Source organism: Dermacentor variabilis, chromosome 1 (genome assembly GCF_050947875.1).
Source record: "Dermacentor variabilis isolate Ectoservices chromosome 1, ASM5094787v1, whole genome shotgun sequence".
Lineage (NCBI taxonomy): Eukaryota > Metazoa > Arthropoda > Arachnida > Ixodida > Ixodidae > Dermacentor > Dermacentor variabilis.
This window is the reverse complement of record NC_134568.1, coordinates 89,664,587-89,688,968: the sequence shown is the minus strand read 5'-3', so window position 1 is coordinate 89,688,968 and position 24,382 is coordinate 89,664,587.

Sequence of the window (24,382 nt, the reverse complement as noted above, 5' to 3'; positions counted from 1 at the left end):
TGTAGGCTTGTAGCGGATTATGTGAACATGTTGAATAGCTCCTTTCCTGAAAGGACATGTAAGTGATCTTCTGTAAGCTTGAACATATTGAGTACGTGTGGAATGGTGAATTTTAACATTTGGAGTCCATAATTCGTTCGTGTTCGGGGGATGTGCCAGTGTTCAGAGTTTCGAGTGGGACGCAATGAAACGTTCGGCTGTAAATGCGCTAAACCTCTTAAGTTTAGGCGATTTCTGCGAAATTCAGACCTCAACGACAACAACAATTGAAGTTCACAGGCAACACTGAATTTTAACACCTTAAACTTCATAAATAAATGAGATGTATGATCTCTATAGCCTAAATCTGCAACAGCCCGCAGTGCACATTTCTGAAGTGTATGTAACTTTTTCTTTGATGTTTGAGTTCCAGATGCCCATACCAACTGGCAGTAGCATAGGTGGGAACTAAAAACCGTATTAAAAATATGAAGTTTCTGGGGAACCGGCAGAAACGACCGACACCTCCTTAGCATATCTAGGGCTTTTCTTAGCTTAATACATAATTCTTCAATGTGAGAATCCCACAGCATATGTTGATGAAAGATAATACCTAAAGTTTTGACAGTCTCTGAAAGTTGAATTTAAAAATTATTTAGTAGCAGTTTATGCGAGTACTTGCAAGCCATTCCTTTCGCGCGGAAAAGAACGGCCTTGGTTTTAGAGCTGTTGATTTGTAACGAATTACGACAGGACCATTCGGATAATTTGTCTAAAGTTTCATTAGGCTGCTTGAATCAACTCATTTACGTTTATTCCTGTAAAAAATAAGCTTGTGTCATCTGCATAGATAATGTATGTTATTGAGCGATCTATCTTTAGAATATCAATAATATAAAGGTTAAATAAAAGAGGGCCTAATATACTTCTCTGCGGTACACCACGTTTGATTTTTTGGGGCATAGATATTTCCCTATTTATTGACACACACTGGTACCGATGGCTAAGATAGCTCCTTATTAAGTCCAGTGTAATGCCTCTGATGCCATAATAGGGCAATTTTTCAAACAAAGTTTGGTGATCAATCCTATCAAACGCTTTTGTAAAACCTACGAATACGCCTAGTGCGAGCTTTCTTGCTGCAATGTTGCCGAGTGTGACCTCTTTCTGACGTAGAAGTGCTGTCTCTGTCGATACACTGGACCTGAAACCGTACTGTGCCGCTGTAATCGCAGAATGCATGTCCAAAAATTTTGAAAGTCTAGTGAAAATTATTCCAGAGCCTTTGAAAATATTGGCAATATCTATATTGGCCTGTAATTACTCATTTCGTTTTTGTCACCACTTTTGTAAAGTACCGCGACCTTGGCCTTTTTGCACACGCTGAGGGAAAAGACCTGTTCTTAAAACAAGATTATATTTATATGGGTCAGACAAGGTACTAATAAATCGATGACAAAAATAACCGGTTCCATTTTTTTTATGCCGTCAATGTCTTCGTTTTTACTTTTTTTAAGTTTCATAAAAACATTAGTTACCTCAGATTGTCCTGTGGGGCAAATAAATATAGAGGGTGTTATTGGCGTGGGTAAATAACGTAACGCATTCCCATCGTAAGTACTGTCATAAAGAACTAAAGTGGCCATTAAATTTATTGGACAACGCTTTTCCCTTAAATATATGATTGTCAATAATAATTTCGTTAATGCGGGGCGCTTGTTTGCGTGAAAATATAATTGTGTTTAGGGTTTTCCACATTTGTTTGGTGTCTATGATGCCGTCGAAGAAGGTAAAGTAATAATTACGTTTGGCTGGCCTTAATATTTTGGCAAGATTGTTTCTGCAAGTCAAAAATTTTTAGTGCATCTAAATCGCGATTTTTCAGGAGCACCTGGTACAGCCTGTTTTTTGTACGTATCATTTTAAGTGACTTATTGTTATCCAAGGTTTACGTGCACGTGTTGGCTTCGTTATTTCTTTGTCAGGGAAATATCGTTTATAGAGAGGAAAAAATTTCAATGAAACGCTCATATGCGGTATCAGCCGAAGAGCACGCAAGAACCTCGTTCCAACTAGTCGTGACGAGTTCATCTCGGAACTGAGACAGTGCGACCGTGTTGATGTCCTGATTTCTTATTTTCGCAGTGATGTCTTTTGCCTTATGATACGTGTCAGTGACTAAATAAATGGGCAAATGGTCGCTAAGAGTCATATTAATGGTACCAGAAAATAGGTCATCAAGTGATAGGTTGGTAATGAAAAGGTCTACAAGTGTTGCGCTGTTTGCAGTAATACGCGTAGGGGCGGTTATTACATTAGACAAAAAATGAGAATCTAGGATTGCAGATAATTCACTTTGCTTAGTAGATTTTACCAACATATCGATGTTTAAGTACCTCCTAAAATGAAAGTATTGATTTGCATTAACAAACGAAAAAACAGCATCTAGACACTTGAAAAACTCGCTCAAATCAAGTGGTCTATACACCACAGCAAACAAAAATTTGTCGCATTTTAAACAAATAATTTCAATATCAGCTGTGGACCATGAAAGATCATCTAGGAAGTCGCAGCTAATACACAAGTTTACAAACACGCAAACACCGTCACCCCTTCTCGATTTCCTATTCAAATAAACAGCCCTGTATCCGTTCAAATGTACAATGTCGTGATCATTGTAGCATGTCTCAGTTAGCATTATAACCGAGAAAGATAACCCAAATTCGTGTAAAAACATACAAAAGTCGTCATATTTTCGACGTGCTGACTGCATATTGAAATGCATAAAAGTGGCAATTACGTGGCAATTACACTACGTAGATATATAGTGACGAGCGTAAACGAAGAGAAACACAGATTGTGATGTGAACAGCGACTGTATTGTGCAATCGCATGTATCTATGGCTATGTCATGTGGTGTATGTAAAACGACGATAACATGTGTACTAGCCATAGGCGTATCTACCCGGTAGGGGCAAGGGAGGCATTTGCCCCCCCCGCCGCCCCCCTCCACACTGTCGAAATGGGGGGGGGGGCAAATTATGTCATTTGTCCGCGCCCCCCACCACTTTTGAAAGCGGCCACTTTCGGCTGCATGCTGGAAAGTCCAACAAAAATACAGCTGAAGCTAAATTTTCTTTCTTAATAGAAAGAGGGAGAGAGAAGCTATAAGGGAAAGGCAGAGCCACCTTATAAGTAATGCTGTTCTTTACTACGCATCCTCTGCTTGGGCAGCGAGGATTGTCTTTTGTGCCGGGACGCGCTGTAGCGGACGACGCGCGGGATTGACCATACACATTCGCGTTGCGGAGAACGCCTGGCGCTGGGCAGTTGCCGCAGTAACAAATGCCAGCTTGCGCAACTGGCATCGTGCCCACATTTTGGGGACCGCTATATCCGTATTCGAATCAGCTCGCTGCATTTAACCTGCGGGTGAGGGGAGGTTCGGATAAAGCCCTATATTTAGCCGCACCCAGTCAATTTGTGCCTAAGGGCATGAAATCATATGATTATCAAATGCCGGAACTATTTATCTCTGTCCAGAGATAGCCTAGAAAACGTTGCAGTACCAGTATGTTATCATCATGAAAAGTCTAATCAATCTTTTACAGGTATAACTGCCGAATTTTTTTCTTCACGACTTATCGTAAATAGGCTCGTGAAAATGACGTTGGTCTAACGTGCAAAGCCGTTTAAAATTATGGGGTTTTACGTGCCAAAACCACTTTCTGATTATGAGGCACGCCGTAGTGGAGGACTCCGGAAATTTCGACCCCCTGGGGTTCTTTAACGTGCACCTAAATCTAAATACACGGGTGTTTTCGCATTTCGCCCCCATCGATATGCGGCCGCCGTGGCCGGGATTCGATCCCGCGACCTCATGCTCAGTAGCCCAACACCATAGCCACTGAGCAACCACGGCGGGTAAAGCCGTTTAAGTACCAATTTTTTCTAAAGGCAAGTGTCGCTTCTTACTTTGAGGATTTCATTTTCAGACTGTTTCTAAATAAGAATTACACTATTACATGTTTCCCGGCAAGAGGAGAAGCAGATATTTAGTATTTTGAAAAAATGAAGGCCACCTTTTGGTGACGTGTACTGAAAATTTGCACTGTGTAGGTTGCTTATGTGCTCTGAAAAGAGTTACTGAATAATCGCTTTCTACCAATTTTGATGCGTTATGCATGTCATTTACAGGTCAAACAACGAAAATTTCTGGGATACATTTTAGTGAAGAGTTGTCGTGGAATACACATGGAAATTCCCTTTGCGGTGAATTATATATATATACATAAAAAAACATTGGTGTAACCTATAGAATTGCACACCTGATCCCTCTATGGCTGAAAAAACAACTGTATAATGCACTTATTTATCCAAAGCTTTGCTACGGGATATTGGTATGGGGTACAACCACCAGAATAAATTACACGTAATTGATTACCTTACAATAGTTAATCGCTCTATGAAAATTACTATGGCTGTTTTTCAGATCTAAGAACCGGTCCACTATTCCAAAAAATATGATATGCTACGTGCGGACATGATATATTATATTATATGAAAATTCTTCTAGGAATCCGAAAGAGAAATCCAAGCGCATAATGTAGTGAACGTAACCTCTCCGGATACTTCTTGCGACACAGCACATGACACACACCAAAAGCAAAGACCAATTACGGGAAACAAACATTTCCTTATCAGTCCACAAAAATAATGAGCAGATACAGTGCATCCGTATCCTTAAATACTTCTTTACAGACATTTAAAAAAGAAATAAGAGATTGGTTAGATAGGGAATATATATACTTTAAAATTGAACAAATGAGTGTATTAAAACGAAAAATGTTTCTTCCATGAATTACTTATTTTTTCTTTTCAGGATTCCCATGATATGATTTCATTTAATATTTTTTTGCGTTTTGTATTAACACAAATATGTTTGCATCCACGTCCTGTTGCCAGTTTTTTTTTATTTTTGGCACACAATTAGGTTGTTTTTTTGTGCATGTTGTTGCTATATATTGCTCTATAAGTTCGCTGACGTTTATTTCGTGTATAATTGTGCAGTTTTAGCACACCATTAGAACCTGAAATGCTTAGTTGTACTTAGTCGTAGCTGTACATTGTACTATAAATTTCAAGAATCTAACGACCATGGACATTGCTACCACGAATTTTCACAGTAACCAACGCTGTTGTAACGCACAAAATGGTGCATATGTGTGTGATCTGCTGTCAAACCTGTCGTTCGCGGGGGCTGGGACCTTTGTCAGGCTTTATGCCTTTACTCTCAGTCTACCCTCGTTTGAATGAACGAGAAATAAAATTCAATTCAATTCAATTCAATTTAGTTTTCTCCCCCGGTATCCTCATAAAATATGTTAGGCACAGTGTATTCGAAGTACGAAGCAATGTTCTGATAGACCAACGAGATATGTTTGTTCTGTGTAGGTTCATTACACCCTTTGTAGAAAGTTACTCATTGAAGCGTTCCAGGGTGTCGTACAGCCGGTAATAGAAATGCTTCCCAGATTCCTAAAACAACAACATGAAAGGCGGTTGAATTCCCGTGAAAATAGAGAAAATTTTAAGCACAATGCGTTGTGATACTATCACTTTCCTGCTGCAAATGCAAGTGTTTTGGATAATTACTAAGCCCCCGTTTTTTCATGTATTTTACGAGATTTGTAGTTTGTTTCTCCGGTGTCCTCGGTAAACAAGGCATCTTGTTTATATCTCGGGAAAATGAAGGGCATGGTATGGCCAATGTGTAGGCAATGTTCCAATGGGTGGCTGAGTTAAATGCGCATTTTCTCGCCGAATATGTATGCAAGTGGTCGATAGCGTTAATTATTAGTCTGTTTTACGAAAGCTGTAAAGCTTAGACGGCTGCGATGCATAATTACAATTACAACTGAGGTGAAATTTTGCGAACATAAGAGGAACAATACGTCAACTTTATTTGCGATTGTAAATGTGTGTTGATCAACTACAAGGTTAAAAAAATTGTAAGCAAGTGTCCGAAACTATCATACTGCTGATATTACCTAGGTTTCCGAATGTCTCAAGCGAACTCTGCGTTTCAGATATTTATACTTTGAAGGAATAGCCAGCATTTCAAGCGCAACGTGTCGCGCAGTTTTAACGTTTATTTAACCTTTAGTGGCTGGCCCTACTGCGTGTGATCTGTACTGTGTTCTACTTTATTCTTTAGATTTGTCCTGCTGCTCTTCCTTTCCACTTTCCTCCCCTCCTTCCTATCTTCCATTTCTGTGTTGCTGTCACCTCCCTTCTCAAGAGTAGGGAGGCGTTGTGCCCCTTCCGGTGGCAGTTGCCAGCCTGCTAGTCGCCTTCCCTTCCATGTTAATTGTATATATGTGTTCAAAACAAATAAGTTAGAGGCCATACGAATAACTATTGAACCTTCATCTTCTTTCTTTTTACTTTTCCTGCGTGATACATTAGTTTCGTCTGGGGTCCTCACTAAACAAAAGGAGACCGAACAGCGCGGTTTTCACGGGGACAAGCAGGGAGAAACGAAATGGACGAGCGCTGTCCCTGCTTGTCCCCGTCAAAACCGCGCTGTTCTGTTTCAAACATGGCTTACCAACTCGCCCAAACGTCCGTTTTAAAAGGAGACCGCTTCGTTATGTTTGGTGACTGAGAACAAATTAATGGGTGATGTGCAGGTGAGGCTCAAAAGAGATAAGGAATTGGGCCTTTCGCAATAAATTACGTATGCAGGCACTCTAGGGTGTTATGAGCGTGTCTAACGAGCCGGGCAGAGTTGAGCCCGCTGCCATGGCAGAACTATAACAACCACAAAGATAAAATTTAGCGAAAATTGGCGGTATTTACAACTACTGCTGTCTCAAAATTGAGACATAGCAGGAGTGGGTAAGTACACCTGCCCTGATTTTTAATAATATAGCGCGAGCGTCGACTGAACTGCTGGTGAGCGCCTTATAACGGCGATAAGCGTGCAACAAGAGCGTGCAACAAGGCGAGTGCAACAAGGCAACAAGGCTCGTGCGCGAACTCTCGCCTTGTTGCACGCTTATCGCCGTTATAAGGCGCTCACCAGCAGTTCAGTCGACGCTCGCGCTATATTATTAAAAATCAGGGCGGGGCTGTACATCAAGATAACATACAATCAACATGTCACATGTAAACGAACTTCGTCCACAAAACGCTCAAGTGGCAATTCTCGGAGATTAGTATGTAGCGTGTTCCACAATTCAATGGTAAATGGCAAGAAAGAAAATTTAAAGCTATCTAAATGAGCTCGAAAGGAAACAATATTCAAGGGATTGGCTCTTCGCGTTACACGTGCCGAGGAGCCAACAAATGTCACAGGTACGTCGACAATGACAGAAGCATGTACAATTTTGTGCAACATTATAATCCTTTCACACGTGCGCCATTGTGCCAACGGCTCAAGCGATAGCAGGCCGTTGGCACATAGCACATGGCACATGGCACATAGCGCATGGCACATAGCACATGCTATGGAAACTTTCTGTGCGAAGATAAATGCGGTTGGATCAAACACAGCTTAGGTAAAAAATTCTTATTCAAGTGTTAGAGCGTGTGATATAACCGATATCGGCTATGCTACCTAATGTACCGACGTAGCTGTTGGGTACAACAGGGGGCTATTCTGTAAGAGTCCACTTAGTGGACTGGTCATTTCGGCCGCTGCTGATTGGATGCAGCTGTACGAGAGAGGAGGAGACGAGCGGCCCTAGCCAATCAGCAGTGGCGGAAATGGACAGTCCACTAGGTGCACTCTTACAGAATACCCCCCCCCCACCCCCCCCAAGGTTTTTATATACTGTGGAAGACGGATGGGGGGGGGGGGGGCATGGTAACTGCAATATGTGACAAAATTTTTACGCTACTCTTAGAATCGTTGCACATAATTACTATGCCATCGTTTTTCTTTCTCTATTTTCAGGCGTCATAACACGTTCCGTTTTCGTTTGAGCGATGTCCTCGTTGAAGTAAACAAGGAATTTTGATTATATTTGGCGAAAATAAAGGGCGCGGTATGGGCAATATGTAGGTAAACTTCAAGGACAGGGAAGTAATTATGACATTTGCAGTTACGCATGCAAGCGATCTGGAACATTATGAATGTGTTTGGGGAACAAAGAATTTATGCCGCTGCTTGAGGAATTGTGAACTCAACCAATATCAAATCTAGCGGGAATTCAGCCGGGTGGGGGCAGGAATGGAGGAAGGACACCATGGTAAATCATCAAGACAGCAACGAACTAGCCCTTCTAAGTCTCTTAGCCATGGTAAATGCCATGGCGATATGTGTTGATGACTTACTCGCTTTTTAAAAATTCCCAACAAGAAGTGCTCCAAAGCATTACATGTGGGTAAGTTTTCAAGCGGGACAGTGACATATATATATACGGGCAATTTTTAAAGTATGCGATAAAATTACAAGAAACTCAAACTTTAATTGCGGCTTTTCGAAAGAAACAGCTTCGCTGGAAATCGGGTTGTAATTCAAGGTCGCACACATCTGCTGTCTTTTTTTTTGTGTGAATATTGCGAGCAATTTATGTAGGCAGTACTTCATTGGGTATAACCTCAACAATACTCTGCATTTATGCTGTAGACTTAAACACCAAGCACAATTTCTTGTTTAATGATTATATTTGTTTGTCGCAAATGTCCATTTGTTTATCTGTGCTGTACTGCTGCTACTGGACGGGATCCGCGGCCTCCCTGAGGCATTCAGTGCCTTTTGTTGCTGCATCTTCTTGAGATTTTATATATTTGCAAGAAATAAATGCAAATTCAAATAATTTTTCGGGCCCCCATGGTTCACCACGTGTGATTGATAAATAGGCCTATGTGTGGTAAATATAAATGTAACTGACAGAAGCATTTCCAGGCTCTTTCACTTACTATTATGATAGCAATTATATGGACACGCTAGGAGCATTTTTGTTGTCGTCGTCGCCATCGACGTTGTGTTCCGTATGAAGTCCGAGGGCAATAACACCGTCGCCGCGCGCCGTATGCTGTATGTGGCAGTGAAAGTGTGTGAGGCTGAGCCGACGATCGCGGCTCAATCTCGCCTGCGCAACGGCGGAAGGCGGGAAGGAAGTGCGCCATCTTCCGTCGCATGCAGAGAACCAGTGGGACGGGAGGTAGGGGATGCGTTGTACTTCGGCAGCAACTGCGTATGGGGCGGCCGCGCGCGTTCGTGCGGGCTTTGTCTTGAAAGCGATCAGCTTTGGGGGCGCAGTCTAGGTGGACCGACGGCTCGCAGCTTTGCTGTGTTCTCGTTGCTCAGTTTGCGTTGAAGAGATAGACAGCATGAAGGTCACTTCGCTCGCTGCTGCTGCCGCATTTCCTCAGCTAGTGTTTTGACAGCGAGTGTCCGTGGTCATTGAGAGCGATGTGTACATGTTTGCCTGTGCGCGCTGACACCATGCTTGGTAATTTAGTTACTAAGCGTGTGTTTACATGTTTATACGGCCGATAAAACTACTGTCCTTACTTATTATGGCTGTCTACTAACTTGCAATTTGCTATAGCAGTCGATGCTACGCCTCTCGGGCGAAACTGCCACATTTTGCAATTGGAATGTACTATCTATCTATCTATCTATCTATCTATCTATCTATCTATCTATCTATCTATCTATCTATCTATCTATCTATCTATCTATCTATCTATATATATATATATATATATATATATATATATATGTATATATATAATTTCATTTATTTACCCTAAGGACCCAGAATCGGACATTACATAGGGAGGGATAGCAACACGAAACTTCAAAGTGGGGTTATAAGCACGAGGACCAAGACACAAAATAAAGAACAGAACTGTTTTCAGCATTAAGGAGATACAGTACATCTAGTGATAGCATGACGTAATGATTGTATAATGCAATTACACAAGATTCAACTACAACACTATTAAAATAATGCAACGGATACATGACAGTGATCAAATGCAGTAAGGCGCTCAAGGAGAATAACATTGTTGTTTAGAAATATCAGCTGGTATGGCAGATTTGCTCAGTAAGGTAATTTAGTAAAGCTGATTGGAAAGAACATAATTCCTTAATGTCGACAATGAATGGCGGAAGGGCGTTCCACTCATTTATTTATAACACTAAAGGTGAGTGTAAATATTTTTTAGTCCGTGCGAAAGGTGGGTATACCTTGAGTTCGTGGTCAATACGGGCGGAGATGTGGGCTGCTAGATGAATGAATTTGCGTGAAAAGGCACTGTCACGGTAATAAACGCTGTGAAAAAAAGATAATCGTGAATATTTTCTGAGTATTACGAGAGGTAAAATGCCAAGTGTTCTTTTTATGGATGACACACTGTGATAACGAGAATATGAGGACGAGATGAATCTAGCGGCTTTGCTTTAAATTGATTCCAGCATGTCAGTAAGATAAGCTTGATGTGAACCTCCTATATGAACACAACAATCAAACCCCGGCCCTCAGTCCCCAGCAGCTGCGAAGCAACTGACCACGACGGCGGTCAGACCTGCGACGCAGCAGAGGGTGCTAAGAATCCCTGGCTCCGGACAGACCGCCATTGGAATATGAACCTGGCAACGTTTAACGCTACAACGTTATCTAGTGAGGCGAGTCTAGCAGTGCTATTGGAGGAATTAGAGGGCAGTAAATGGGATATAATTGGGCTCAGTGAAGTTAGGAGGCCAAAAGAAGCATATACAGTGCTAAAAAGCGGGCACGTCCTGTGCTACCGGAGTTTAGCGGAGAGACAAGAAGTAGGAGTCGGATTCCTGATTAATAAGAATATAGCTGGTAACATACAGCAATTCTATAGCATTAACGAGAGGGTGGCAGGTCTTGTTGTGTTAAGAGGTACAAAATGAAAGTTGTACAGGTCTACGCCCCTACATCCAGTCATGATGACCAGGAAGTCGAAAGCTTCTATGAAGACGTGGAATCGGCGATGGGTAAAGTCAAGACAAAATACACTATACTGAGGGGCGACTTCAATGCCAAGAAGAAGCAAGAAGCAATGCAAGAAGCAGGCTGGAGACAAGGCAGTGGGGGAATATGGCATAAGCACTAGGAATAGCAGGGGAGAGCTATTAGTAGAGTTTGCGGAACAGAATAATATGCGGATAATGAATACCTTCTTCCGCAAGCGGGATAGCCGAAAGTGCACGTGGAGGAGCCCGAACGGCGAGACTAGAAATGCAATAGACTTCATACTCTGCGCTAACCCTGGTATCATAGATGATGTGGACGTGCTCAGCAAGGTGCGCTGCAGTGACCATAGGATGGTAAGAACTCGAATTAGCTTAGACCTGAGGAGGGAACGGAAGAAACTGGTACATAAGAAGCCGATAAATGAGTTAGCGGTAAGAGGGAAAATAGAGGAATTCCAGATCAAGCTACAGAACAGGTATTCGGCTTTAACTCAGGAAGAGGACCTTAGTGTTGAAGCAATGAATGACAATCTTGTGGGCATCATTAAGGAGTGTGCAATAGAAGTCGGTGGTAACTCCGCTAGACCGGATACCAGTAAGCTATCGCAGGAGACGAAAGATTTAATCAAGAAACGCTAATGTTTGAAAGCCTCTAACCCTACAGCTAGAATAGAACTGGCAGAAATTTCGAAGTTAATCAACAAGCGTAAGACAGCTGACATAAGGAAGTATAATATGGATAGAATCGAACATGCTCTCAGGAACGGAGGAAGCCTAAAAGCAGTGAAGAAGAAACTAGGAATTGGCAAGAATCAGATGCATGCGTTAAGAGACAAAGCCGGCAATATCATTACTAATATCGATGGGATAGTTCAAGTGGCTGAGGAGTTCTATAGAGATTTATACAGTACCAGTGGTACCCACGACGATAATGGAAGAGAGAATAGTCTAGAAGAATTCGAAATCCCACAGGTTACGCCGGAAGAAGTAAAGAAAGCCCTGGGAGTTATGCAAAGGGGGAAGGCAGCTGGGGAGGATCAGGTAACAGCAGATTTGTTGAAGGATGGTGGGCAGGTTGTTCTAGAAAAACTGGCCACCCTGTATACGCAATGCCTCATGACTTCGAGCGTACCGGAATCTTGGAAAAACGCTAACATAATCCTAATCCATAAGAAAGGGGACGCCAAAGACTTGAAAAATTACAGACCGATAAGCTTACTGTCCGTTGCCTACGAAGTATTTACTAAGGTAATTGCAAATAGAATCAGGAACACCTTAGAATTCCGTCAACCAAAGGACCAGGCAGGATTCCGTAAAGGCTACTCAACAATAGACCATATTCACACTATCAATCAGGTGATAGAAAAATGTGCGGAGTATAAATAACCTTTATATATAGCTTTCACTCATTACGAGAAAGCGTTTGATTCAGTCGAAACCTCAGGAGTCATGGAGGCATTGCGGAATCAGGGTGTAGACGAGCCGTATGTAAAAATACTGAAAGATATCTATAGCGGCTCCACAGCCACCGTAGTCCTCCATAAAGAAAGCAACAAAATCCCAATAAAGAAAGGCGTCAGGATGCCATATATTAGAAGCGTACTCTAATGACGGTTTGATTAGCGAATTAAACGCCTGAAGTTTGGTGTCGGAATTAGCAATGCGTAGGCGACATTTTAGAACGCCGACCTTTCTAAAAGCTTTTCTAGTGATTAGTTCTACATGAGAATTTCATTTTAGATTGTAAGCGAGCAGGACTCCTAAATATTTAATCGACGAAACTGTTTCAGCTGTAGAATTGTTAATTAGGTACTCGTTAGGCAATAAATTGAGACTGGGACCAAATTTAACGTGTTTAGTTTTCTCAATGTTAATTTTCATTTAACATTTGCCGCACCATTCTGACAGAGTCGTCAAGTCAGATTGCAGGGTTAAAGTGTCATACTGGTCTGCTATTTATTTATATATTACACCGTCATCTGCAAAAAGATGTATGAAAGACTGCATTTTAGTCGATATATCGTTTATGTAGATTAGAATTAACAGTGGTCCCAAAAATGATCCTTGTGGGACTCCCGACTTGACATCGGTGTGGTGAGATACGTAGTGATCGACTTTAACCCTGAAGTCTGTTGGTTAGAAAACCCTTAATCCAGATAAATGTTTTGTCACCTAGCTGTAGGCTACGTAGTTTTGTTAGTAGACGTTGGTTAGGGACGTGATCGAATGCTTTAGAGAAGTCAATAAATATTGCATTGATGAAAAATGATCCATTAATATATATATATATATATATATATATATATATATATATATATATATATATATATATATATATATATATATGTATATATATATATATATATATATATATATATATATATATGAGGGAAAGAGAGGTCAGATCGGTTGCGGTTTGCCGCCTGCCCCCACTCGAGAAATAGTTGGTACGCCACTGGTACTAGGTACGTCCGGCGAAGAAATATTAAAGCATGAATTAATTGGGCGATCATGACGTCTGTACAGCGTCGCATAGTTTTTGAGTAGCGTAAGATGCTACGAGGAAAGGCACCGTTCCGGAGGCATTCCTACAATTGCTAGTAAGTACAGCGGGGCGTGGCATTTTCCGAGGCGCCCGACGTTTCTGTGCCGGTGCGAGAGCAGGTACAAGAGAGAAAATGTGGGGGATTTTAGTCCTTGAATGTGCGACCTTGCCTCGGCACTACGGAGGAGAAGTTTCTTTGCTCGTGTTGCATGCGTTGGTCCCGTAGGCGTGCCGGTATTGCGTAGGGGAGCCGAGTATCCGACGCTGGCTGTCGGCGTGGTGAAGCAGTAGGCACGGACGCCCCATTTGGTGATCGCTGTTTCTGAAGGTACGTCGGACAGACTTTCTCGCGCCTGCGGCACTGGTGTTGAGTCAGTCATGCCGGATTGAAACTTTGTCGTACCTTACAGCGCTCTAACTTAAACAAAAATAAATATCACTTATTTTCCCCCGAGAGCATTAAGGGACGTTGTAGAGGCCGGGCTTGCTCTCCTGATGTAGTATCTTCGTTCTTGGTAGGTTTTTCGTATGCTGCTGTCTGCGAATTTTCAGGAGCAATTTTTAGGGGTGCCCTTTGAGTGAAATAAACGCACAGCGCCTTAGCAACCGTGTGTTAAACGCCATTGCCGGATGTTACGCCGTGAGGATTATTGGCTTTGTGTCTCGTCCACGTTAGATTAGGTTAGCTTAGGTTAGGTTAGCGTAAAAGGCGTTAGGGTGGCGCGGCGTATTGGAGAGGCTTAGGTTAGTGGACGCAAGCCGCTTGCGTACGGTTAGGCGTGCGGATTATTGTCTTTGCGTCTCGACCATGTTAAGTTAGGTTATCGGTACGTTACGTTAGGCTAGGTTAGCGTTAAGTTAGGTTAGGTTAGCTTACGTTAGGGTAGGTTAGCGTAAAAGGCGTTAGGGAGGCACGGCGTATTCTCACAGCGGCTGTGCCGTGCGGAATATTGTCTTTGCGTCTCGGCCACGTTAGGTTAGCTTTAGGTTCGGTTATGTTAGGCTACGTTAGCGTTAGATTAGGTTAGTGCAAAAGACGTTAGGGTGGTGCGGTATATTCTCACAGTGCTTACACAGTGAGGATTATTACCTTTGCGTCTCGGCTACATTTGGTTAGGTTAACGCTACGTTACGTTAGTTTAGCGTAAAAGGCGTTAGGTTAGCGCGACGTATTCTCACAGCGGTTGCAGGGGCGTCGAGTGTCACCGGCGGCCTTTCAGCCACTCGCGTTCTACCGCGGTTGCTAAGGCACTCTTCCTTCCAGATGTTCAATATGTGCGGCCCGGCGTCTACTACGGTCCCTACTGCTCCCACAGAAACATCTGTGATGTTATTATCAAGATACATCACCGTAAGGCGAGTAAGTACCCGCTGCTTCACCTGTTTCACTGCACCCGCAGCCAGCGGCCGAGCTTAAACAAACTCGACCCTAATCCGTGATTCCGGCACGCCAAGGGACAAACGCATGCTATTGCTACACGCACAGGGACTTCTCCGTAGTGCCTAGGCAGTCAGATATTCAAGCAGCAAAAGCCCCAACATTTTCTCTATCGCACACGCTCTAACTCGCGCATGCGCACAAACGTCCGGCGCCTCCGGAAGTGCCACACTCCGCAGTACTTACTAGCATTTGTGAAGTCGCGTTCCGGAGATAGTGCATATCTAGCACGGCGCCTCAAAGTTCGAGCTATCACGAGGAAAGAAGACGACAAAGTGGCAGGGGGTGTACGCGTCGAGTGTTTCAAAGAGCTGGCTGTCTTTGGAACGAGAGCAGTATGCGTGCAATCGTGGATCGTTGCAGTTTATGGAAAACTCCCACGTTAGATTGGACTCCAGGACCAATTGTATCTTCGCAGTTACATTTTATTAACATGATTTCACAACTGAAAGACTTTTATGATCAAAAGGACTTTAAACCGGACTGGTACCCATTGTTGATTAAGTGTATCCTTTTGCCTCCTTTTTAAAGAACTGTTTGGTCTAATAAGTGAACTGTGAAGTGCTTGTTTCGTTCTTGTAGACGTGACTATGACTGTTATGCCATTCTGTAAGTACCTTGCGCATGGTTGTTTTATAATGGTAATACATATCATGAAAAAGAAAGTGATCGGGGTTTAACGGTTAAAAGAGTTGAATGCTGGGTTAGTTGGTATTTTCACATGAGAACCATCTTGAAATATAGCGCAACGGGACGGCACAACAGAAAGGAAGACGAACACAGGCGCAACTCAAAAGTGATTTTATTGAAGCCAAACCAACAGGTGCATACATCCACAAGCTGCGCAGATGCAACGTTACAAAGACAAGTGGGATTCGTCCAACAGAAAGTGATTAAATCAGGCACGAAAGGAATTTCATTTCTGCATTGTACAGAGCAATCGATGTTTCACTTACACAATCCTGACCGGCTTTTCTGATAAAAAATGCCTCTAGCGTTTCACGAGCGTTTTTTTACTTGCTCTTGCCTAGGATTTTCACGCTACGGAAACCTGGTTCAGAAGGGGGACAGCTGCTGCAATGGTCAGCAAGATGTGTATTCTCCTTATTAGCTAGATTTCTTGCGTGCTCCCTGAGTCGGTCATTTATGCATCGACCCGTCTGGCCGATGTATACCATTCCGCAGGATAGGGGTATCTCGTACACGACACTGTTGGCACACTCGACTAGTAGCTTTTCATGGTTACTTTTGCAGCCCACAGTGGCCACTCGGTTTAACGTGCCGATGGTTTTTTCAGTGCCCAAGAAACTTGCTTAGCTAAGCCGTCGCATCATTTGTGCAGACAAAAATGTAGGCTGCAACAGGAACTATGAAGAGGCGAGGAGCACGCTAAAGTGGAAAGGGATTCGATGGGGCCGAGCTACTGCACTGAAAATCGATAACCGAATGAAAAGGGTGGTGCCAGCGTCTGTGATTGGTCCACGTTCCCTTACTTAGCTTACGGTGGCTCGTCGACAATAGCGGCGGCATGCAACGGAAGCTTAAGAATGACGCTAAAACGGATCCTCAGCAAAGAAGGGCTGGCCGAACGAGGTTGTAAACGTGCCGAAAGTGCTCGAAAACGTTACAAGGCCGCGCAAAAAGTTTTATTGCACGCAAATAAACCCATGCTGTCCAGCAGGTGCGAGTAGCCCAGTGCCTGAGCGATCGGTGGCAGCCATCTTTTATTCTTTTCGGAACTGGGCAGCCTGCGGCTATTCAGAAGAAAATTAAGTTTTGTTCGGAATATTAATGCATCTTTAACGCGTACACGTCACTTTGCCGCGGTGAGCTTTCGCGGTTTTGTGACGTCGCGTGACAGGCAGGTGAAGTGGGTGCAGCCCGAAAGCTTTGGCCAATAACCGAGGGCTAGTGGCGAAAATACGTCGAATCAAAAATAACTATTTTTCTTTCGTTTGGTCAAATCATGCATAATCAATGTGTACGCCTCATATCAGATGGGGAGCTATCGCGGTTACGTGACGTCGCGTGACAGAAAGGTGAAGTGGGAGTGGTCCAAAAAAGTTTTTCACCAATCGCGGAGGGCTGATTGCAGAATTGGAATAGAAAAGTTTGGAATAGTTTTACGTTATAGCGCCCCATGCAGCTGTGCGTAATGGCAGATGTTCAAGTCCTACATCGGTCGTAGATTATTTTTACGTGCAAGCGTACAAGCCCCGTCTGTGAAATCGGCGAGATTATGCGTGTCGCCGCGAGGGAAGCGAGCGCCGGAGGACGAAGGCGCCTGGAGCTTGTGGCAAAGACGTATTATCGCTAGTCACTCGCTTACTCGGTGGACCGTCATGAAACGTTCAGCTTCGAACATTCGTGTGCTGTCGCTGTAGTCGCCGTCACCCATGCTGCAGCACATTATTTCAAGAGTGCGCGCATTTAGTTATTCTTGACACGTTGGCACTAAATTGAGGGTATATGTGTATAGATAACATGTGAGAAACTGTGCCAGGAAGCGGCGCTACTCCATTTGTCACTGTGTAACGATCAATACTAACTATAATGATATTTCGGGGTTGAAGTCTTCCTTTGGAGGTTAGCGATACAACGCTGGCGGATGAGTGATTTTTTTTTATCCTTGCGAAAATCTGCGCATTGCGAAGGGCCGGCAACACAGGCAGTCCTTATGCAGCAGCAGTCCGTGAACTTAGTCACACCGATTCATTCTATTCCTTAACATGCCAGTCACAATTTTTCCAGCCAGCTACTGCACACGTCTTGCCTCTACCGCTCCACATTTTGCAGCATAATCACATTCAGTGCGTTCGCAACGACCCAGATCGCGCAGTAGCAGGGCAGAAGCAGCAATCGTTTCGTATTCGAGTGTTTTCGCTGAGACAACGTGCGGCGCGCCGCCGAAAGCGCCATCTCGTTCCTGTAGAGCAAGCTGCTCCGCGAAACTCCGCGAAACCTTGACAGTACGATGGCGCCGGCACATACGTTGCAAGCACTCCTGGAGCGTCCGTATAATTGCTATCGCAATAAAAGCGAAATTATCTTCCAACACACACACACACACACACACACACACACACACACACACACACACACACACACACACACACACACACACACACACACACACACACACACACACACACACACACACACGCACGCACGCACGCACGCACGCACGCACGCACGCACGCACACACACACACACACAAACACACACACACACACACACACACACACACACACACACACACACACGCACACACACACACACACACACGCGCGCGCGCGCGTAGTTTTTTTATTATGAATAAGGTATCGAAGTCTCAAATGTCACGGAATACTTGCGATAGGGCACTGCGAGCGCATAGTGCCATTCGCAAAAGTAGATGTACGTTGAATTTTTAAGACCGATTTAATCTGCAGCGTTCGTGGCGAGACAACTCGATGGGAGGCATAGCTCAGAGTGTGCTCGGGGAATGGCGTTATTTTATTATAGCAAACAAAATGGAGGAGGCAGCTGGTGCTCCACGCTTTATTGGCTTTATTCCAACCCGGCTTATCGCACCATCTTGCGATAAGAGCAGATGTAGCCATGTAGCGTTCAAGAGAAGACACAAACTCACCCGACGCAGCATTTCATGTTCCCTTGTGCGCCAGAAAGAGAAGTTTAGGCACGGTTTTTAGCACCGCAATAGAAAGAAAAAGAGATAAGACGAAACATCAAGCGCTTCAACATTCGTCTCTTCTCCGTTATTCATTCACTTGGGATGCTAAGAACCATCCCCCAACGTCGAAACCAACTAGCCCAACAAGAAGGTTTCCTACGTTAAAAAAAAGAATAGAAAGAAAGGAGTAAAATACGACAAGGATAAAATCTTCTGATTTGAGACCGTGAAACAAAAGAGAGAGAAATAAAGAAGAAAGAACGACGGAGCAAGCGAACAGACGCAAAGCGGATTGGTAGGCTTTCCTAGCGAGACGTCGGCTCATCAAAATAAACACCTGAAGGCGGCATTTCGTCGAAACTCCACGTAGCTCGCGTCGAAATTCACGCCTCGTCTGCGGAGAACCAGAAATCTGCTTAGGAAGCGCGCAACCACGCCACTCTCCTATACGCGCGTTCAGAAACACATGAACTCAATGCGTTTCAAACGAAAACGCGGAAACAGGCTTTATTACTGTATACAAATGATACTTGTGGTGGGAGCGCGTTAAAGGACGGAGGTCGAAGGGGCAAAAGCAGGTAGCGGAAACACATGGACTGGTATGGTATGGTATGGTATGGTATGAAAAACGTTATTCAGGTCCTTCATGCCGCGCTGGTTTCCTAGCCCGAAGCGGGCCGCTCCCACGTCGGGACCGAAAGGCTACAGCCTCTCGGCCGCATTGCGGGCCCGATGGACTGCCCATGTCTGTTCTTCTAGTTCGGGGCTACGGAGAGCCGCGTCCCAACGCTTTTTGGTGTTGTCATTGTCACTGCATAACGCAGACCACCGCCATAGCTTATGTTCTAAGTCTGCTACGCTACCGCATCGTGGGCAAGTGTATGAAGCCAAGGCTTCGGGAATTTATTTGCTTATTAATAGGGGATTGGGATAGGCCCCCTCTGCAAAAGCCCGAGGGTGAGAGCTTGGGGTCTGTTTAGCTTTGTGTGTGCGCAGGCGGATATGATCTGCGCGCCAAGTAAAAGTGTTTCGTAGGTTCGTTGTATGAGAGAAGATGGTCCCTGCAGTACGTAACCTCCAAACCTGGCTGCCCTAGCGCCACGCGATCTGCAAGTCCTCGCACAGCATCGTGAGCCGACTCGTTGAGATTAGTCGGGGTTCCATCAATTTGTCCCATGTGTGCATAAAATCAGATGATCGTGTGCGACTTAACTTCCTTGCCACGGAGGATCGCCAGGGCCTGTCTAGAAACGGTGCCCGTGGCAAAGGCTCTCACTGCCGCCCTCGAGTCACTGCGTATTTTGGTTCTCTTGCCATCCAGGAGTGCCAGGGCGATGGCTACTTTTCGGCCGTCTCCGGATCCGTTGTATATACAGACGCGGCCGGTGACTCGTCCGAATTCTTGCAAAGTTCCAGCGAGGCAGGATCCCATTTGGCGTCAGTCGCTAAATATATTGAAGCAGCGAGCGCACACCGCCGTTCTCAGCGGCGTTCGAGTGTCTTGCCGGGGAGGCTTTACAAGGAGCACGCCTGGCAGCTCAGATCTAAAAGATGTGGACGCACTGATCGGCAAAATTTTCAGGCGACATGTGTGAGCACTGGGTGGAAGTAATGCTGCTCCCTCGCTGGAACCCATTCTTCGGCGGAACGCGAGGCGGCGGTTCCATTCTCTCGACGCCCTGAAAAAGGGTGTGCGCATGCGGAAAGTGGCTGAATTGGAACCCCATTTCTCTTTACTTATTCCTGCTGGATAGGAGAGCTCGTGTACCGGCAGCTGGCGTGTCATGCATTTGTGCATTCTGCTTCGGCTGTTTCGTTCGTTTTTTCTTTCTTTGACCACTGACAAAACTTTATTCATTGGGGTACTGCTCTCTGTTTGCTTGCGCCCAGGGTGAGGGTGTTTATGACGTAAGTATTGCACGTTCAAAGTGATTTCCTTCTGCATTATATACGGTAATGCCCAGAAAGCCTAGCCGAAGTTACGTTATTTGCGATATTTGTAGGTTGCAGCGTCGCGAACACCTACAAAAAACGGAAGAGATCCTTGCTGCCCCTAGGTGCAATTTTGCAACGCTGCGACGAATAAGTGATCGCTAAGTACAGACGCAGATCATGTGGCTATAGACACGAGATAAAAGCTTCGTGTGTGGATCGCCCTATGCAGTTTTCCCTATACTGACTTCCTTCTGCGTTGTGTGTTCTGGCTTCAACCCTGCGTTGTGTATTCACGACAAGTATGTGGTACACACAAAACATTTATTCTAGCGCAAAGGTCGGATGAGTGGAACCAATTTTGCACACTCTGTCGGGATTGAGTAAAGGGAATTCGAATTACCCCTGAGGAGAGCACCACTTTCACGCTGTATGGGGTGTCTTAAAGCGAAAGTTTCTTTGCAAACGACCCCAGACGTTCTTCAACGTGGCTGCTGGGTGCGGCTATATCTCGCCGAACAGCTCATACTTGTATACATATAAAGAAATTTACTTCTGTGCCCGACGGTGGGATTGGTCATCGGTCACCCAGCACAGCAGCCCGGTGCGTTGTAAACGTTAGGCAACAAGCACACGTGTTCTTCTATCTTGCCAACGCCAGCTGCCTCTTTGAGATCATCGCCACGTGTGTGACATTGCGTAGCACGAGTGCGCGAGAGCACGTGCACGCGCTACACTTTACGCTAGAGACGCAGGAGTGAAATGGGCAAACTTATTGCATTTGATGAACACCTTCGCGAAAGGTCCGCTTCGCATAGACGCCAAGATGGGCGTTGTATCTGCGTGTAATAAACTTGTTATCTACGTAATTTATTTAGATAGCCATTTAAAAATTAGCATAGATAGATAGCATAATTGTGGTCCTTGAACTGGAGTTCTCGAAGCGGCGGATAATGCTTTCGCGAGAAATGGAGATACATAATCGGCAAATTAAAACAAAAATTAGTAATTAAGTTTTTACTTATTTACTTTACCACACATTGCAATTTACGATTTGTAGCCGCTGAGTTCGCAAGGCAATCCACTTGGAACGAATTCTGAGGATGGTTTCGAGATATGCGCCATTAAACATGCGTTTTCTAAACTTACTGCTTTAGCAAAATGTTGCTATATGCACTGACGCACAAAATTAACTTAAACGCCCACGTATGTCGTCGCACACTTTTGGAATTATTGTCTCGAAACTGGTGTTATGCTGAATATTGGCTACAAATGGTATGATACGGACTCTAGCCGCGGACTCCACGGCTAGAATTCGTAAATTGCAATATTTGCCCTCAAATAATTATTTAATAAGTTTATTAGTTATTTTTGTTAATGAATTCATTATGTATTTTGATTTCTCATGCAAGTATTGTCCGACCTTTTGAGTAAACAAGTTCAAGTACTAGCGTTGCTTCCATTCAATGCACGGGAATAGCCAAAGCTCCTTTAGAATTATGCTATCTGTAGCAGGCAATTAAAAAAATTCCGCATAGTAACAAAAAACACAAAGAAAATCACCAGGGGTAATAGCCACCGAGTGGACGGTCCATTTCGGCCACGGCTGATTGGCTGGAGCTAAACCTTTCTCGCTGGTAACCCACCCCAGCCAATCAGCACTTTAGTAGCAGGCGAAATGGACTTTTCCACTAGTTGGCAGTTGCACAATTATGAAAGCAGCAAAATCGTTCCGTGCATTTGATATTGATTAATCGACCATTTGAAATTGAATAAGAGGGTTATGCTTCATTTAAGAACCTGCACACATTTCTTTTGAAATCCGCGTATTTCGCTGTGCGCAATATACTGCTGCCTCTTTAGTCTTTCTCTTGAATATTTAAACGCATAAGCATTTCTATGTATACCCAACGAGGAAAGCCGTCCGTCCGTCACGCAAGACGAATAAGTGAAAAGAAACTAATGTATGAAACAAAATATATGCGAGAAGAAAAGCGTTGGCCTGTTTAGAACCTAATACCTCACTCTCAGAAGCCGAGCCTCTTGCCCACTGGACCAAACAATCACTTTCTTTTCCTTTATCACAAGGGAGCCGGATCTTCAGCAAAATAAGAAAAAGCGCTGCAGAAATTTAAGGTGACTGAAAACACATTTAAAAGTCAGGCAAGCACCTGCAAGCGTTCAATAAAGGCATCCAGTCCGGCGCTGTTTCTTGCGCAGCGTACGCACTGCGAACGTAGGCAACAGATTCCTGAAAAAACTACCGAGTGCTTCGCAGTCGTTCAGCGTGCCTGTCACACATTCTACTGCGCCAAAGGCTATGTAGGGCAAGTACCATGAACATGTCATATGGTGTGTCACAGGGATATTTAAAATGTAGGAAACGAATTGTCTATGGTGTGACATCTAAATCCTTTTTAAGTGTTCTTTGGAGAATGTCCCCAGAAGAACACGGCGTTACTAAAATCTACAAAACAGTGATCAATCGTTCCAGCGTGTGGACACAAGCCGCAGTTTGTCGTCTACGGCACGAAGAACGGTGTAGTCTGCCGCTCGGCTAGTGACACCATTCTTCAACCCCCGACAGACCGACGAGCGACCCACGAGTTATTAACCACAAGTCAACAAATACTGCAGGATCAACGTCTCGAAAGAACACCCCCGCAGGGGCGTCTGCGTCAGCAGGCGTTTGGTGTGTTGCGACACCACGTAACCGAGCACATGGGGGTTGGTCCCTCCCGCGTGTAGCCGTGCGTGGCTTAGCCGTGTCCGGGGAAAGGGGGATCCTGGGGGTTGAGCCGATGCTGGGTGTTTGGACCTTTAAGGCCCCCTGGCGGACGCAACACGCCCCTTTGGCCTCTGCTTCACATAGACGGCACCTCCAGACTGACCTACTTGGAGGAAACCGGCAGTCACCTTTTCCTGTCTCTCTCTACCCTCATCTTCGTCTTTCTCTTCTACTTTTGATCTTTCCTGTCCTCTCATCTTTTCCATTCACTTCGACTTTTCCTGGCGGCAAGGGTTAACCTGGTGTGGCTGTCCTACCTTGGGTATACCATATTGGGTTATAGTAACGCCATACTGCTGGCGCTGTGCAGACGTGTTACATGTTCTGCCACGTCCCCTTGTTGGGTTCCGTGGTGGGTGGCAGACGCCGTTGCCGAACAAATCACTTAATTCTATGGGATCCTCGAACCCGTTTTCACCTGATCGTGCCTCGAAAAGGGTACGCACCAACGCAACCTCGCTGTTCTTGCCCAAAAACAAAGAAACGTTCCCGAAATTCCACGTCCTTCACTGTGAATAAACATCCACAAAAGCTAGAGCAATTTCACCATTCCTTGTGGCTAAATGCCTAAAAGAGACCGTTGGAGCTGGTTATAAGGTAACAAAGATGGCAAGTGGGGACTTGCTCCTCGAACTGAAAGACAAAGAACAATACAACAGACTCGCACACCTCGTAGACTTTGGTAACATTCATGTTTCTGTGAGCGCACATCGTACTATGAACACAGTGAAATGCGTAGTATCAGATGAAGATTTAATGGCATTGAATGTAGAAGAACTCCTGGATGGATGGAAGGACCAAGGCGTAATCCATGTGCAGCGCATCAAAATTAGACGGAATGACAACGAAATCCCAACGAAGCATTTAATACTCACTTTTAGTTCAACTACTTTACCCGAGTATCTTGAAACCGGCTATGTAAAACTTCATGTTCGACACTACATTCCTAACCCGCGACGTTGTTTCGAATGTCAGAGATTCGGTCACGCATCCCAGAGCTGCCGAGGGCAGCTTATGTGCGCAAAGTGTGGCACAAACGGTCACTCTGCTGATGACTGCAATA